This window comes from Pecten maximus, chromosome 2 (genome assembly GCF_902652985.1).
Source record: "Pecten maximus chromosome 2, xPecMax1.1, whole genome shotgun sequence".
NCBI lineage: Eukaryota > Metazoa > Mollusca > Bivalvia > Pectinida > Pectinidae > Pecten > Pecten maximus.
This window is the reverse complement of record NC_047016.1, coordinates 53224820-53245398: the sequence shown is the minus strand read 5'-3', so window position 1 is coordinate 53245398 and position 20579 is coordinate 53224820. Positions and strand designations below refer to the sequence as shown.

The following is a 20579-nucleotide window of genomic DNA, read 5'->3' as shown; positions in this document are numbered from 1 at the left end:
GGCGTTATATTTTTTTCCTAAATTAGTCGTAACTGATAAGTCATATCCAGACAAAAATACCCATGTCTTACTATTTGTATCACCATCCCTCCGCCAGAGAGGTGAATGCCATGTGAACATGCCATTAGTTGTGGAAGTTTTAATGAGATTCAAGGTATAACTGAGTTTTGAGTTGTGATAAAGTATTCCCAGTTTTAATTTATATTGTATAATGTAAGTGAGAGTGATCTTGCACCACTATGAAAACAATTCACATCTCTTCCCACCGAGCGATGAAGTACCCACCTGGCCTATATGTCCCGCATTAGGAAATACTTCACTAAGCATTAAGAATCAAAGTAATTCCATTGTTTTGTTTAATGGTAGTAAGGATTGCCAAGGACTGTATACTGTTCAATCAATATACCCTATAGTGTCTTTAAATCCCAATTCTTTCTTCATAAGTGACACGCAAATTGCGTTCAAACTACCGACGTTAAATGTGAGAACATGAAAGCCCTTAAGTACAATGATAGCAACACTACTCCCACCTAGTCTAGAACAGGCCACATGTCTGCAGAAACAGAGATAGACATTTAAACATCAGAACATGCGTCTTATAAATAATTTGTTGCTTGATAGGCAGCAGATTTATGTTCCATACAAAATATAAGATAATTAACGATTACCAAAATGACTAGTTAGCTGAAAGTTAAATTTTTAATGATCCTGGCAAGCCATTACGTTCGAGTGGCTTATTGTAAAAAGAATGAGTAATGGAAAATGCCCTGCCCACACTAGGACTTAAGCCAGTGATCGTCCCTTTAAAAGTCCCCCTAGCTTGAGGTTACCTTATTTACGCTCTCAACTATATAACCACATTAGAAATAGACATTTTAAGGAAGTAGATATGTATATTTGATAAGACTAAAAGTGTCCATATTATACAGATGTATGTATGTATGTATGTATGTATGTACATTTGTATGTATGTATGTATGTATGTATGTATGTATGTATGTGAAAGGGTGTGAGGATGTGCAATAGATTGTTGTAAAACAATGATGAGGATGAGGATTTATTTTGATGATATGATTATATTGATGCTAGAATAGATGATGTATGAATGTGAGGTGACTGATGATGATACATGTATATGAAGATGAGGAGAATGATGAGGATAATACTGTCACCGAATATGAATGAGATGAGTCAGTTGGAATGAAAGTGTCTTTTATGTATAAATGTATATTAAATGCTTTCAAAAATAAAAAATAAATATATAAAAAAAGACTAAAAGTGTAGTTCCTGCTGTTAATACGAAATATGAGGATAACGCTGATCAGAAACATGACAGAATTTTGCTGTGTTGCAACATCCTCATTCGAAGCAAAACGTTAGAGAGAAGGGCGACAAGACAAAACGATTTACATAACACTTTAAACAAATATACTTAGATACCTATACTTAGATATACTTAGATACTTATACTTAGATATACTTAGATGGATGTACGTAATATACTTAGATACTTATACTTAGATATACTTAGATACTTATACTTAGATATACTTAGATGGATGTACGTAATATACTTAGATACCTATACTTAGATATACTTAGATACTTATACTTAGATATACCTAGATACCTATACTTAGATATACCTAGATACTTATACTTAGATATACTTAATTACGTATACTTAGATATACTTATATACTTATACTTAGATATACTTAGATACTTATACTTAGATATACCTAGATACCTATACTTAGATATACCTAGATACCTATACTTAGATATACCTAGATACCTATACTTAGATATACTTAGATACTTATACTTAGATATACCTAGATACTTATACTTAGATATACTTAGATACGTATACTTAGTTATACTTAGATACTTATACTTAGATATACTTAGATACCTATACTTAGTTATACTTAGATATACCTAGATACGTATACTTAGATATACCTAGATACTTATACTTCTATCTACTTAGATACCTATACCTAGATATACCTAGATACTTATACTTAGATATACCTAGATACTTATACTTAGATATACTTAGATACTTATATTTAGATATACCTAGATACCTATACTTAGATATACTTATATACTTATACTTAGATATACTTAGATACTTATACTTAGATATACCTAGATACTTATACTTAGAATATACCTAGATACTTATACTTAGATATACTTAGATACTTATACTTAGAATATACCTAGATACCTATACTTAGATATACCTAGATACTTATACTTAGATATACTTAGATACTTATACTTAGATATACCTAGATACCTATACTTAGATATACCTAGATACTTATACTTAGATATACTTAGATACCTATACTTAGTTATACTTAGATACCTATACTTAGATATACTTAGATACCTATACTTAGATATACCTAGATACCTATACTTAGATATACCTAGATACCTACACTGTATACTTAGATATACCTAGATACCTATACTTAGATATACCTAGATACTTATACTTAGATATACCTAGATACGTATACTTAGATATACTTAGATACCTATACTTAGATATACCTAGATACCTATACTTAGATATACTATAAGATACACTTATACTTAGAACTTATACTTAGTATACTTTATTAATACCTAGATATACCTAGATACCTATACTTAGATATACCTAGATACCTACACTGTATACTTAGATATACCTAGATACCTATACTTAGATATACCTAGATACTTATACTTAGATATACCTAGATACTTATACTTAGATATACCTAGATACTTATACTTAGATATACTTAGATACTGTATACTAGATATACTAGATACCTATCTGTAGATATACTTAGATACTATACTTAGATATACTTAGACCTATACTAGATATACCTATATACTTATCTTATATATACTTAGATACCTATACTTAGAATACTTAGATACTTATACTTAGATATACCTAGATACGTATACTTAGATATACCTAGATACTTATACTTAGATATACTAGATACCCTATACTTAGATATACCTAGATACCTACACTGTATACTTAGATATACCTAGATACCTATACTTAGATATACCTAGATACTTATACTTAGATATACCTAGATACCTATACTTAGATATACTTAGATACTTATACTTAGATATACCTAGATACCTATACTTAGATATACCTAGATACTTATACTTAGATATACTTAGATACTTATACCTAGATATACCTAGATACTTATATTTAGATATACTTAGATACCTATACTTAGATATACTTAGATACCTATACCTAGATATACCTAGATACTTATATTTAGATATACTTAGATACCTATACTTAGATATACTTAATTACCTATACTTAGATATACCTAGATACTTATATTTAGATATACCTAGATACTTATACTTAGATATACTTAGATACCTATACTTAGTTATACTTAGATACCTATACCTAGATATACCTAGATACTTATATTTAGATATACTTAGATACCTATACCTAGATATACTTAATTACCTATACTTAGATATACCTAGATACCTATACTTAGATATACCTAGATACTTATACTTAGATATACCTAGATACTTATACTTAGATATACTTAGATACCTATACTTAGTTATACTTAGATACCTATACCTAGATATACCTAGATACTTATACTTAGATATACTTAGATACCTATACTTAGTTATACTTAGATACCTATACCTAGATATACCTAGATACTTATATTTAGATATACCTAGATACTTATACTTAGATATACCTAGATACCTATACTTAGATATACCTAGATACTTATATTTAGATATACCTAGATACTTATACTTAAATATACCTAGATACGTATACTTAGATATACCTAGATACTTATACTTAGATATACCTAGATACTTATACTTAGATATACTTAGATACTTATACTTAGATATACCTAGATACTTATACTTAGATATACTTAGATACGTATACTTAGATATACTTATATACTTATACTTAGTTATACTTAGATACTTATACTTAGATATACCTAGATACTTATACTTAGATATACCTAGATACTTATACTTAGATATACCTAGATACTTATACTTAGATATACCTAGATACCTATACTTAGATATACTTAGATACCTATACTTAGATATACTTAGATACTTATACTTAGATATACCTAGATACCTATACTTAGATATACCTAGATACCTATACTTAGATATACCTAGATACTTATACTTAGATATACCTAGATACGTATACTTAGATATACTTAGATACTTATACTTAGTTATACTTAGATACCTATACTTAGATATACCTAGATACGTATACTTAGATATATTTAGATACTTATACTTAGATATTTAGATACTTATACTTAGATATACTTATATACTTATACTTAGATATACTTAGATACATATACTTAGATATACCTATATACTTATACTTAGATATACCTAGATGGATGTACGTAATTTTTTTGTATTTGTTTTATTTTTTCAGAGATTTTCATACAGTGTAAAGTACATAGTATACAATTGTTTCAGAATAATCATTATTACAGCACCATAGAACTGTAGATGATCCAACACACATACATACATCTTAATCCAGATTCATAAAATCATTCACTTTTGATGAACTTTCTTAATGTTACTTTCCCACTGTATTTAAAGAAAGGAAGAAAGCAGAAGAGAAGTTGTAGAGCAAACAGAAAAATCATAACAATAACGCAATAGGAACGAAACAAGAAACATGGACAAAGACATATATATAGTAACAAAGACAGACATAGAGACAGAGAGAGAGGGAGAGAGAGACAGAGAGAGGTATCAGAAAATCTAATATTTACAGTATGGACTGTAGTCTAACCCAAATGTACCCAGGATAGACAGAATTGCTGGTAAGACAATTTAGGTCTGACTTATAATTAGACCAGCCTTTACTGTATATGAATGAAGACTGGCAAGGGAAAGACAAGAGGATTTAAACATGTATTGTCGTCAGCAAGTGTCATCACATATGATTATAGCAATAAAATTTTATTTTGAAATCTTATAGAAACAATAATATGTATTAATTTTGGTTAAATATAACATTACAAAGTATAGCAGTACATAAGAATCTATAGGACAATAATCAGCAAATTGAAGTTCTAAGAGATATTAAGTAATTTTTGCCACTTTTTCCATTCATTTTGAAAATTTTCCTTATACTTGTCCCCTTTACCCATTGCAATATATTTTTGTGTAACATAATGATCTTTAATAGTTTTTTTGAGACCAGTCAAAGATAAATTATTTTGTAGACACCTTGTTGAATAAATATACTGTTTTATAATTAAAATGATTGTACTGTCTATTGGTGTTCTTATTCCATCTTGATTATATAATCCAAAAATAAAAGTTTCCTTATTATATGCGAAAGGTATCATTAAAGAATCTAATAAAAACTCAAAATTTTGTAACATAACTTGCACCTTATCACATTCCCAAAGTGTATGTTCTATTGTTTCAATATCAGTTTTGCACCAGTAGCAATACGGATTTTCTGCTATTCCTGGCTTAAATAGAAATGAATTAGTTGTTAAGATGTGTTGATTAATTCTATATTGTAGCCACTGTAGTTTTGAATTTTTGGTTATATAAAATGGCAATTTGTATATTTTCCTCCATGTTTCATTATCAAAGTTGAAGATATCCCATTTTTTTCTTCCAGTGGATATTATGTTATTTTTACTGAGTAAATAGTAAAAGTCTTTTGTTCCCTTTTTACTGCGAAAAAGAATTTCCATATCAATTGGTATAAATGGGTATATAGGAGATGATAGTTCCTGTTTCTGAATATGTTTTCTAATAGCTGAGATAAGTCCTTGATATTTAAGGATGTTTGTATTAATATCAAAGACTCGTTGAAATTCTTCGAAGGAGTAAAATGAATTATTGTTTTTGTTCATTAAGTCACTAATTACAATAATTCCTTTATTGTACCAATCTTGATAAAAAATATTCTGATTATCTACTTTAATTAATTTATTATACCAAATTGGTGTTTTAGCCAACATATCTGGGGATTCATATAAATTGTTTTTGTTAGAGAGTTTTATCCATGCTTTAAAGACATCTTTCCGGAATAGATTTTTACATTTATTGTGACATATTGAGATATATTCCATCCCACAGTTAGCCATAAGGTGATCATCAGCAAAAGATCTAAGAATTAACTGCCATTTACTTGAACTTGTAAAAAGTCTCCTTAACCATGTTAGCTTCAAAGATTCAATAAATGACTTCACATGTAACATTTTTAGCCCCCCATCAATGTATTTTTTAATAGTTACATCTCTTTTCACCTTATCTATTTTACTTTTCCAAAGAAAACAATACAATTCTGTGTTTAATTTTTTCAGGAAATTCTCATCTGGATTTGGCAAAGAGATAAAGAGATGATTGAACTGAGAAATTAATAAAGCCTTTATAATATGAATTCTACCGATTGGAGTTAAGACTCGTCGTTCCCAAATTCTAATAAGTGCCTTTAACTTTACTAATTTCTTATCATAATTTAGTTTAGGTATTCGATGAAGGTCAACATGAAATTCAATTCCTAAAAGTGTAAATGTTTGATTTCCCCACTGTAGATTCAGTTCAGGGTAGACAACTTCATCACTATATTTTTTGCTTCCAATCCAAATAGCCTGGGTTTTAGATACATTTATTTTCAATCCTGATATTTTTGCAAAAGATTTTAATTCATCAATAGATTCTTTAAGGGATTTCTCTGTTCCATCCAAGATCAGTGAAGTGTCATCAGCATATTGAGACAGTAAAATAGGAATATTATCAACATCAATACCTTTTATATTATTATTATTCCTTATTCTAATAGCTAAGATTTCAGCACACATTATAAATATGTATGGTGCAATTGGGTCCCCCTGCCTACAGCCTCTCTCTATTTCAAAAAATGGAGACAGATTTCCCCCTTGATTAATTGCTGAGCTTGAATTGTTTTGTAGAACCTTCACCCATTTCTTAATATCTTTCCCAAATTTAAAAAAATCGAGAACTTTATCAATAAACTTCCAGGAAACAGAGTCAAAAGCCTTTTCAAAATCAATAATCAACAACATTCCAGGTATATTTTTATCTTCTGCATATTGCATAATATCATAAACAATTCGAGTGTTTTCCCCAATATAACGTCCCGAGATGAAACCTGTTTGATCAGTATGAATTAATTTGTTCAAAACTATTTTTATTCGGTTAGCTATTGATCCTGATGAAATTTTATAAATAATATTGAGTAAAGAAATTGGTCTCCAGTTTTTAAGATATTGTCGAGGCTTATCCCCCTTAGGTATACATGTTATTATGCCCTGTCTTTGTGTAATTGATAATTGACCCTGATTGAACCCATAATTAATTGATCTGACTATAAAAGTACCTAACTGTTTCCAGAAGCATTTAAAAAATTCCACAGTGAACCCATCAGAGCCTGGGCTTTTATTATTTTTCATAGCTTTTAAAGTATTTGATGCTTCATTAAGAGTAATTATACCTTCTAATTTGTTAGATTGTGCCTCTGTTAATTTTGGAATATCAATATCTTTTAAAAAATCACCTAGGTGAATATCCTCTATAGAATGATCAATTGTATACAATTTTTTATAAAAATGTTTTACCTCATCAAGAATTTCTGCTTGTTTAGTTATTTTATCACCATTTTCTTTCTCTATCATTGGAATTAACTTTGAGGTGTAATTTCTGTTTTCTAAATTTAAGAAATAATGTGTTGGTTTTTCACCCTCTTCTACCCATTTAGCTCTAGATCGAATTAAGCTACCTTTTAATTTATTCAATCTTATATTTTGTAATTCTTGTTTTTTTTCATTCACCCTGTCTATATCAACCTCATTACTATCTTCTAGTTCACGTATAGTTTCTATAAGTCTACTTTCGTTCAAATTCTGTATCCTTTTTTTATATGACGAGTGGGAAATGGTTTTGCCTCGAATTTCTATTAAAAGTGTTTCCAAAAAAAGTTGATCGCTTATCATAAATTGTATATCAGAATCAGGTATATTGCTGATGTTTTCTAAATGATAAACTGGAAGAGCATATTGTCTTTTAATGTCTAAAATAAGTTTATTTATAAGTTCTAAGTAATCTAAATCATGTAAAAGTGAATTGTTAAACTTCCATAATCCTTTTCCTTTTCTGAATTCGTTAAACTTTAACGCAATTACAGGAAGTGAATGATCTGTCCTATAGCCTGGTTCAATATTTGAATAATGAATGCTTGGTAATAAATTGTCTGAAATAAGAAAAAGATCTAGCCTAGCTTGTTTAACAGGATTACTTCTCCTCCAGGTGTATCTTCTATTTTCTGGATGCTGTTCTCTATATATATCTACCATTCCCAACTCTTCTATAAGTTAAATTATTTTATCCCTGGCTTTTGGGTTATTTATATTTTTATAGCTTTTATCATAATCCACTGTAGGGTTCAAAACTAAGTTAAAATCACCACATATTATAAAAGAATCATTGCCAAATAGATTAATAGTTTCAGTTAAGTTTTCATAAAATTCTGGATTGTCTGAATTAGGGCCATATAGTGTAATTAATGTTACTTTTCTACCTTCTATCCTCATATCAAGTGCCAAAAAATTACCAGACAACTCCCTTTTTACCTGCAATACTTTTACTTCAAAATTGTTATTGAGTAAAATTGCTACCCCCCGTGCATTTGATCTGAATGAATTAAAATAGCAGTCATAACCCCATTCTGCTCTAATTATATTTTCAAGTTCAGGAGTGAAATGTGTATCCTGTAAACAGAAAATATTATAATGCTTATTTTTCAAGTAAGAAAAAACATCTTTTCTTTTATGTCTATCTCCTAGACCTTGACAGTTTGCTGATATTATCTTTATACACTCAACAAGTTACATATCTAAACCGTTTATCTTATTAGAATCATTGACCATATATGTGACACAGCCTAAGACAACATGAGAGGGCAGGAGCTCTAGCGGAGCCCTTGCCAGCAGCAGAATAGTAATAAATTTGACACTCAAGAAGAAAAGGAAAGGAAGCAGTGATAGACATAAGGGAAAAACACAGAAAAACATAGATGAGATCAGAGACATATATACATATATGTCTCTGATGAGATCAAACAAAAAATAAGAAAAAGAGAAAGAAATGACACACTATCGACTATACCTAAATCATATTCTACTAGTGGGGTGACACCTAAAGGAGTGTCACAGAAAGAATGAAGTGTAGTGAGGGGCGATAACTCTATTTGACCATGAAAGACAGATAAATACAAATAAATTCCTTTCCTTTAGCATTAATACCTTCACTTGCACTGATTTTCCTCACTTGCACTAAATTTCCTCATTTGCACTTAATTGACACACGCGACATGTATCTAAGTTTAAAAATTCATACTGGCGTGAGGAAATTGAAAGTAATTGGGGTTACCAGTGCAATAATTCTCACACATTCTACAGTTTTTTGGAATATGACACTTTAATTGATTATGAAACATGAATTTGCATCTATCCAAGCATAAGTTCAGGGTCTCTGGTGTGTTGTTCAATGAGGTAGTCACCTCTTATACCAATACATTATGTATATACCTCCGATACAGTGATATATAACTGGTACCTCCTATATAATAATAATTCTCAAAATTCTACAGTTTTCTGGAATATGACACTTTAATTGATTATGAGACATCAATTGGCATCTATCCAAGCATAAGTTCAGGGCCTTTTGTCTGTTGTTAAATGAGGTAGTCACCAACTACTACAAGGAGACCCAGCCTCAAAATGATCCTGACTGAACCGTTGTGATAAAACAAACAAACAAACAAACAAACCTATGTTAAGCTTAGTAACAGATGTACTCGCGGTATTCTAATCCATAAATAGTGACATATGCAATCAAAGATTAAGAAATGTCATGCATATTATATAATATGATGTCAAAATCAGGGTTCTAGTGTGTTGTTCAATGAGGTAGTCACCAACTACTACAAGGAGACCAAGTCTCAAAATGATCTTGCATGACTAAACCATATGTGTGGTGATAAAACCAGCAAATAAACCAAACTAAGTTCAGCTCAGGAACAAATGCACTTGCAGTATTCTAAGTTTTAAAAATGTCATGCATCATTTGAGGTAAAAATCATCCAGATCAATAAGGGTAAAGTGGTCTTGCCCAAAGACACAACTACAACAGCACATGCCGGCCTGATTGTCAGCTTCCCTTTTCTTCTGCAGGACAATTGTTCAAACTTTTCTATACTTCTTCTATAAATATAATATTAATCAACTTGGTGTACTTGGTTTAACATCCTATTAACAACCAAGGTCATTTAAGGACATGCCAGGTTAAGAGGTGGAGGAAAGCCGGAGTACCAGGAGAAACATTACCGGCCTATGATCAGTACCAGTTAACTTCCCCATGTAGGTTTCGAACTAGCAACCCAGAGGTGGAGGGCTAGTGATAGTGTTATGACATATCTTAACCACTCGGCCACCGCGGCCCCTCAACAATAAATAATTATGCATATGGTGGTGTTGGCCTAAAAAAAAAAAAGACATATAAACTGTTTACATGTTCACTTGTCCCTGTATTACAGTATTTTACCTGTGTGGTGATGACATTATGAAGAAGACTATTTTGTAGAATGGTTATCAGTAAAATTATGGTCATTGTTTGAATTTGTCGAATAATATTCTATAATACCTTTATACAAGTAAAGTTTAAATTCAAAAGATATAAAAAAAAAACTACATATGGTTCCCTAACATTGTGCAACACAATAAATACATAATAGTTCAAAAAACTTAAGTATAAATTTGTCAGAATTGGTTTCTTGCACATTGTTTTCTTTGGTATATGTAAGCGAAAGGTTGAAATATGACATTTCAAAATTTACTTATTGCAACCTGTGTGCAGATGAAATTTTGGAGAAAAACTATTTTGTAAAAATAGTGATAATAAAATATTGGTAATTCTTTAATTTTGACAAGTAGTTTTCCATAATACCCTTTGTAATAAGTTGAAACAGATTAAAAATTCAAAAGATAAATTAGTTAATTAACTCAATGTGATATAACAATTGACATAATTTTAGTAAAATTTGTCAGAACAGGTTTCTCGCACTTGGTTTTCTTTGGCACATGTAAGCAAAGAGCTGAAATATGTTGATGTGGAATTGATAATAAAGCAACTTATAGATATCTGAAAATTTACTAATTCAATAAATTCCAAAGTCAACTATTTTGTAAAATTTAATTGTGATAGCTAAAACCTGGTAGCTCTTTGATCTTGGCAAATAATTTTCCATCTCATACCTATTTTGTAATAAGTTGAAATTAATTTAATTTCAAAAGATAAAAAAATACATGACATCTTCCTACACACCCAAAGCAGAGACATATAACATATATATATATATATATATATATATACAAGTCTCTGCCCAAAGCAACATAATTTTACTTAATGCAACATAATAATTGACAATATTTTAGCTTAAATTTATCAGAACTGCTTTCTTGCATATTGTTTTCTTTGGTGCATAACAGTTTTCTTTGGTGCATAAAAGTGAAGGGTTTAAATATATTTGAAAACTTTTTTCATTTATTTAATAATGCAAAAGATGATATAATTTGACACTGTCCTAGGGACCATCCCAATAAACTTAATTATAAAGGGCAGGTCAGAGACTTTAATTTAAAAATTTAAAGCATTACTTAGAATATAAATATTTCATTAAAAATTTTGAAAAAAAACTTCTATTACTGAAAAAGAATTGTTCAATATACTGCTAGTGTGTACTTAAGTAAATGCACAGTAGTTCCTTGAAAGTTCGTGTCATCGTAAGCTAATATGTACGAGATATGATTCTCGAAACGTCGTTGCTCCTCAACATAAACAAATATCAGCTGATCAAGACATCAAAACATCAACTAACGACACAGTAATTTCATCAAACAAACAAACAGTTAAGAAATTAAATATTACATATTTAAACGTCACCTGTCTCAAAAACGTTAATAAGCAAGTAACATTTACACTAGGCCTACTGGAAGCCTACGACTCCGTACGAGTTTAGATTTAAATTTGTTATCGAAAAGAATTGAACGCTGGTCTGGGTTGACGATGAATACTGATCCTGGAAAGCATTAATTATGGTCATAATAGAACAACTGTAACCTCCAATGTCACTTTTAATATAACATGATATTAAAAAGTCCTGGTCCTGACGGGAAAATGTAATACAACTCACTTAGAATGCAGCTAAAGCCTGGAGTTGAACGAGTAAGCGGCGTGAAGTCCCCGGTGTTATTCCATCCGGAACTCATCGGGGAATCATTTCAGTGATAATACCCGATGAGTTCAGGATGGCGTTATTCTATAGTTTTCCTTTATTTAAAATGCGGACAAGACGACCAAACCAAGTGCGTTTATAATTTCTATTCCGTATAAACTTCATACGGCAATTTTTACGGACCTGTTGATGTTAATGCAGGCTTTAAAAGACATCATCAAGATGACTCGCGCAAAACAAATATAAAACCAGTTGATCTGTAATGATTTTAATGCTTATAACTATGTATGCCGTTCCGGTCCATCTGTTCAACCGTGCTAAACGGAAAGGAAACACCTGGCCTTGCGTCATCAAAACAGGCAGCCTATTTATAGGAAATTACCCCAGTCGAGTGGAAAAATACTGAGAAGGTCGAAAAAATAGGCCATTTTCAAAACAATATTGTGTCCGTTCTGCTAAAGATATCGAAAAACTAAACAGACTGTTTTCTTCAGGAAACATTTATCTCTTAGTATGACCGTTGTAATGTATATATCTGTGGATTTTTTTCTGAATTTTGAGGGCGATTTAAACAGAACCTCTCGGTCAAAATGTCGATTTTGGCATGTTTGACCCAAAATATCTCACAAAAACGATTTTCCACAGGGATACCAGATACACCCAGACCTAGATCGAGCCGAGTTTTACAATGGCTCAAAGTATCAACCGAATTGTAGGCCTATTTGTCAATTTTTCTGTCCTCAAATCGCTATTATATCCGGCAAAATAGGCGAATTAGCTCGTATTATCATTACGTTCCGTAAGGAACGATAACTCTAATGAGTTATCGCCCCTCACTACACTTCATTCTTTACTTACTTTACCTGTACTCTTACACCTTGCACATTTGTTTCCTTTTCATCCATGCATACTTTCACAATATTCCACACCGCATACATACAGCAAGAAGTGAAACCGGAAGTCAGCAGTACTACTATAACATAACCAGAAAAGAAACCTGTGGCGGATCATATCATCCGTCTTGCTATATGTCCAGTTGCATTGGTTAATAGGATATATCATAAAATTCTTAACAGGGTGGATGTACGTAATATACTTAGATATATGTAAGTAATATACTTAGATATATGTAAGTAATATACTTAGATAATATACTTAGATACTTATACTTAGATATACCTAGATGGATGTACGTAATATACTTAGATAAATGTACATAATATTCTTAGATAGATGTACATACTATAATTAGATAGATGTACGTAATATACCTAGATAGATGTACATAATATACTTAGATAGATTTACATAATATACTTAGATAAATGTACGTAATATACTTAGATAGATGTACATAATATACTTAGATAGATTTACATAATATACTTAGATAAATGTACGTAATATACTTAGATAGATGTACGTAATATACTTAGATAGATGTACGTGGTGATTAACATCATCTGCTCTATGGTCGACATCAGAATAAAAACAAAAGTTCACAACAATGTGATGACACGTCATGAAATATAAGAATCAGAATGTAAAACTTCATTAAAATATGTATTAGTGTATACTGTATATCATATTGACAAGAAAAGCCTCATACTTTTAAACAAAAGCATAGAATAGTTAACATCAGTAATTCTTTCTTTCAGGTTGTAGGTGGTAAACCTCGCTCGGGACGTCAGTCCCCGGGGTTTGATGTCAAATGAATGTCACGGTTTACACGGTACCTATCGTTCTTTTGAAATATACTGCTGAAAAAGGGTATAATTGTCCAGCCTATGTTTATACAGTTTAGCATTTTAGCATTCTGAAGAGTTCTAGAAAAACGAAACAGCAGTATGATGTCCCTAACATCACTGACGAGTCCTAGAAGGACGGAACAGCTGTATGGTGTCCTAACATCACTGACGAGTCCTAGAAGGACGGAACAGCTGTATTTTGTCCCTAACATCACAGACGAGTCCTACAAGGACGGAACAGCTGTATGGTGTCCTAACATCACAGACGAGTCCTACAAGGACGGAACAGCTGTATGGTGTCCTAACATCACAGACGAGTCATACAAGGACGGAACAGCTGTATGGTGTCCTAACATCACAGACGAGTCATACAAGGACGGAACAGTTGTATGGTGTCCCTAACATCACAGACGAGTCATACAAGGACGGAACAGCTGTATGGTGTCCTAACATCACAGACGAGTCATACAAGGACGGAACAGCTGTATGGTGTCCTAACATCACAGACGAGTCATACAAGGACGGAACAGCTGTATGGTGTCCTAACATCACAGACGAGTCATACAAGGACGGAACAGCTGTATGGTGTCCTAACATCACAGACGAGTCCTACAAGGACGGAACAGCTGTATGGTGTCCTAACATCACAGACGAGTCATACAAGGGACGGAACAGCTGTATGGTGTCCTAACATCACAGACGAGTCCTACAAGGACGGAACAGCTGTATGGTGTCCTAACATCACAGACAGTCATACAAGGACGGAACAGCTGTATGGTGTCCTAACATCACAGACGAGTCTACAAGGGACGGAACAGCTGTATGGTGTCCTAACATCACAGACGAGTCCTACAAGGACGGAACAGCTGTATGGTGTCCTAACATCACAGACGAGTCATACAAGGACGGAACAGCTGTATGGTGTCCTAACATCACAGACGAGTCCTACAAGGACGGAACAGCTGTATGGTGTCCTAACATCACAGACGAGTCCTACAAGGACGGAACAGCTGTATGGTGTCCTAACATCACAGACGAGTCCTACAAGGACGGAACAGCTGTATGGTGTCCCTAACATCACAGACGAGTCATACAAGGACGGAACAGCTGTATGGTGTCCTTACATCACAGACGAGTCATACAAGGACGGAACAGCTGTATGGTGTCCTAACATCACAGACGAGTCATACAAGGACGGAACAGCTGTATGGTGTCCCTAACATCACAGACGAGTCCTACAAGGACGGAACAGCTGTATGGTGTCCTAACATCACAGACGAGTCCTACAAGGACGGAACAGCTGTATGGTGTCCTAACATCACAGACGAGTCATACAAGGACGGAACAGCTGTATGGTGTCCTAACATCACAGACGAGTCATACAAGGACGGAACAGCTGTATAAAGTTCATCGTATCACTAACGATCAATAACAAGGACAGAACAGCTGTAAGACGTCCCTATTATCATTGATCAATCCTAAAAGGACATAACCGACGTATACCTTCAATACTTTTCAATTATACTTGAGCATCAAAAGAGGGAGTGTAACATCTTTCTGTCAGGTCTAACCTGAAGTTTTTCTGGAAGAAGACTTATATAGGCTTAGCCTGTTGTCTGATTCTTTTAACAATGCTGTATTTGCATGCATAAATATTTGTATGTATTATATATGTATTGTTAATAAAATATTTTGAAATGAAACCGACGTATGTTGTCCCTAACATCACTGACGAGTCCTAGAGGAACGCAAAAGTCGTCAGATATCCCTTATATCACTGACGAGTCTTAGAAGGACAGAACAGTCATTTGAAGCCCCCAACATCACTGACGAGTCCCAGAAGGACCAGACATTTGTATGGTGTCCTTAACACACTGAATAGTCCTAGAAGGATGAAACAGCTGTATACTATGATATAGTGGTTAATTTATTTTGTTTTCCTATTGTTCTACTTTAACTCGCAATTTGTATCAAAAAGTGTTAATTCTAGTGTCATTTGTATAATCCTGTCATACGGATCACATTCAATGTGACTAAAAACTCCTCAACGATAATAACAGTTTAAACGATTACATAACGCATGATAAGTTGATAGGTATGTTATTGAGAGGCATTGAAAGGATCGGCATTTTATATGAATTACCTAATTTTATGTTTTATCTAAAACGGATCATATTATCCTCTGACATAATATTTGGTATCTAGATGACCGGAACTCTCCCTTGGCATTAATTATCAACATCCAGGACCGTGTTGTATTGTATAACAACGGGTCATTTACAGGAACAAAACATGTGGGAGCCCTATATGTTAAGTATGCCATTACATAATTTTACTACGTTCATCAATGTTCTTGTCGTCATAGGGTAGATTATTTTCACATTTTGCAATCATTTCTCTGTCATTTAAACACCAAATATTTCTGCCAATACAAAGCAAGAACGTTTAAAACGTTTTCAACATTCTAGAAAAAAATTACCCTTTAAATAATGAATAGCAAAATGATAAAACATTAGGACACATCAATGTTATGATTATATTCAGCAAAATCAAATGAAATATCCTGGGGAAATTGACATAAATTCTGCAGCTGTATGTACATGTTTTATTTAAATCTATGAAGATCTATAAATACAATAAAAGTATATAATACGCCTACCGATATACCATATATGCATGATTGATGTACTGATGAAACATAACTGGTTGACGCAATGTCCGGCAGTATTAAGCTTACCCTAAATGAAGTCTGATTTAATGCCCGATTTCAAAACTAAGAATATTTCAGCTCGCCCCAAATATTCTCCGAACAGAAACATTAATAGAAACTACTGGAAATAAAAAGGAACAATTTATTCTCTAAAAGTAAAACAAAGTAAAACAAAGTAAAACAATGTATTATCAGTTAGCACAAACTAAACAAAGAAATGACTCATCCAAACCAGGATTAAACATTATGCTGCAGGCCATCTCCGTGCGACATGTTGCAAAAATCAATAATGTCGTATAGACGAACAATGGAGGAAAAGCCAAATGATAATATTTTTAAACAATGTTTCCGTAATTAATCTTGAATGCCTTATTAGCTCATGATCAGATTATCTGAAATTATATTGTAATATTTGTTAAACAGGGAATCCTGAAGTTTACAATAGACCTTGCTATATAAATAAATTCTTCATCTACAAGTCGTTTGATTCGTACAAACTCTGCTTTTTTCTCAGTGTCATCATATTTTTTTTCCATTTCTAACGAGAGATCTGTTTACTGATGGATACGTCCGGTTAACACTCAGAGTAGCCCTTATGATGTTTGGGAAACTATACGCCCTCTCTTTTATATGCAATCACCACAGACGGCCAATGCGGGTGTACTTCAGTACTGGGAGTTCCCAATGCCTTTTCTTGAGGGGACATTAAAGAACTAAAACAACACCATTCCACTCTCGTGGCTTAGCTCTGTTATACTGGTTCTCTTTACAGTGCAGAGATGCTGAGTCCAGAAGAACTCCAAGGCGATTTCTCACAAAAACAATAATAATTAAAGAAGTACTTGTATTTTACATATAAAAAAGTTCAATTCGCCGTTTGTTAAACACATTAAAAGTTAACTCTCGAATTTAACAAGTATTAACTTTTGGGTGAGACAGTGTGTGTAAGGCTCAACTAGCACATGTACTCCCAGGGTTTGAACGTGAAACGGCCACATGCCCGACAATGTGAGGTTTTTTTTCACACATCCACACGGTCCGCACAACGTGCATACTTTCTATTTAAGGCTCGTCGTTGAGTCAAGCTTTCTAAACCAATGCCCTGTTAGTACTTCTTTAATTATTATTCGGGAAATGCGTTTTGACAGTTTTGTGTTTATTGCCCAAGACGATAGTTTTATACTTTTTTGTCACAAGATATATTTTCTTTTTGAAAATAATTAGTTTAAGGTAACTGATGAGTGCTCAGGTAAAACATGAGATTGTATAAGTTGTTTCGCAATTGTAAAATAAGTTAAGTTTGCATTTACACAATTTATCGTCGCAAGCTTCTTTTTTTTTGTTTTTTTTTTGTTTTTTGTTGTATTTAAAAAATATTGTATAATACATTCACTTGAGAAATATGTGGGAACTCTGACACATCTATACCTAGACAAAAAATAATATCAAGAATAAGAAAACTTTATACGCAGAATATAATTATACCTGGACAGTATTTCACGAGAGCGCAGCATAAACAAGTATTTTTGTATACGTCCATTGTTTCCGGAACTCATCTGTATTTATCAATCAGTTGGTAATTGCTAGGTTTACGCCCTGTATTAAGGTAGTATACTGCTACATGACGTGTGGTAATATCATTAGTTATCTTCGATAGTGACTATGTCATTCCTTAACCACAAGACATAACAAAATTTCACAATTTCATTTTTTGTTTTTTTAAGATCCTCTATTATTTGCTGTTTATTGCCTTGTTTGTTTGTTTGTTTGTTTGTTATGTCATGCTGGTTTGATCACTCTGTCAATAGCCCACGTTGAGGCGTGGTCCCATACTAGTAAATTGTGGTCACAGTACAATATACTAGGAGGCCGTCACGATTGGGATAATCTGCCCACGAATACAACCATTGCATACAAGGTGCCCCATAATACCAGCTTACTGTGAGATATAAACCGCATTGGAAACAGTACAACTCTGACCTCTGACCTTTGTTTTAAGTCTGATATTCCACCGACTGTACTAAAGCAGATATTTAGTCACACAATCTGTCTGATGCAATTCAAGAGATAACTACAACTTCAAATTAATCAATACATTTAAAGGTGTTCTTTAATGATATATACTATGTTATGTATCTAGTATAGAGTACTTGCAGAAACACCAGATCACTCTATTATCAAACATACCTAAATGACGTAGACGCACATACTTAACCAACATAATTGATAGATTCATTGATTGTAAACTTTATGCATCAAAATTTTGACCTTATATAAAATGAATATTTGAATTCCCTCAAAACATTGCGTGTTTACCGTGATAGAAAAACACTAAAAACCTTAGTAGCGTTATACTTGGCATACGGTACATTAAAGACTTGTAGCTTTTGGTCCAGTCAGTAGAAGAATGAAAAGCATCTCTGTTAAAACAGGGAGGGGGGGTCAGTTATATAAGCCGTGAGAGAAGATAATGCGTTTTTTCCCTAAAACTCTCAGGCACAAGTAAACACACATTAAAAATAAATCACCAGAAATACAATGTTCATTGTATGCCTATTTTGTCGTTTTATGGCTACAGAATACAATATATAACCATTTTTTATGATTAACAAAACCAATAATATGTATTGTAGTATGTTTATTATGTTATCATATGAATATTGATCTAGTGGATAGGTAATGCTGATTTTCAGAATCATTTTAAACGGTATATATGTTATATTCAATTGGTTCTGGTACTGGTTACTTTTATTAATTATGACGTTTAACACGAAACAGTGGCACATAGCTGTATTGGTATACATACGCACACTATTGATAAGTATAACATGTTATATTCGCGACAAAACAGGCGTTACCTATAAAAGGTCGCTTTGAATCGTTCATCAACATTAAAACTTGACACCAAAACAAAGTGTCAACCGGTAATGGTCGTATGATCGAGAGCATAAGTCAACCCATGTCTCTTCATTATTCTAAATATTCTGTACACCTCAGAAATCTCACAACTATTATCACATCACTGACGTCACATTTTACGGGATAAAGTCTATTATCACTATCTCTAGATGACAATATTCAAATGCGTCTACTTTCCCTATATATGTAAGTTAGGGGGTAAACCAATCGGTATATAGTATAATCAATGACAGAAAAGTAGAGGATATCAATGTAGAACTAGAGGTAGAAGATCACTTACCTGGACGTGATTCTGACTGTAAATGAAGACACGTTGGTATGAAGCTCTCGTTATAAGCCTAACTAATTTTAATATCTTGTGCATGTAAATATACGTCGTTAATCATAGAACAACGCCCCCATGTCATACGTAACGTTGCCGGTTCCAGGCCGCTGGTCATTATGATAAATATCGTGACACATTGTTTATTTATTTGTATTTTGAACATTCAAATCTCCTAAAAAAACTTCTCTTACTCGGTGAAAATAAAAACTGTGTATACCTTGTTTCTTGTAATTATATTTTATTTAATCTGTCTCTTACATGTCGCGACGTTCTATGTGTACAATATTAACGTCACACAACGTCAACGAAAAAATCATATGTTTTTATTTTTATGCGCAAATTACTGTTTAAGACGTCTCCGCCTACCATATAGAGTACGTAATTTGTTTTTTTCGGCTATTCACGTCAGGCAACTTACATTGATTTTAATTAAGAAAAATATTTTAAGAACTTTTTAGTTTTAATATTTTATATTAGTTTTGTTTC

The 20579-nt window shown here is 32.4% G+C and overlaps 1 protein-coding gene across 1 annotated transcript in view; it reads right to left on the bottom strand.

Annotated features, from left to right (window-relative positions):
* Window positions 1-20067, bottom strand: part of LOC117322487 (EGF-like domain-containing protein 2) — a 46720-nt gene extending 26653 nt beyond the window's left edge. Inside the window, exon 1 of the mRNA XM_033877427.1 lies at window positions 20049-20067. The gene's annotated coding sequence lies outside the window, so the exon portion shown is untranslated. The remainder of the gene's footprint in view (window positions 1-20048) is intronic.
* Window positions 20068-20579: the final 512 nt, after the last annotated feature.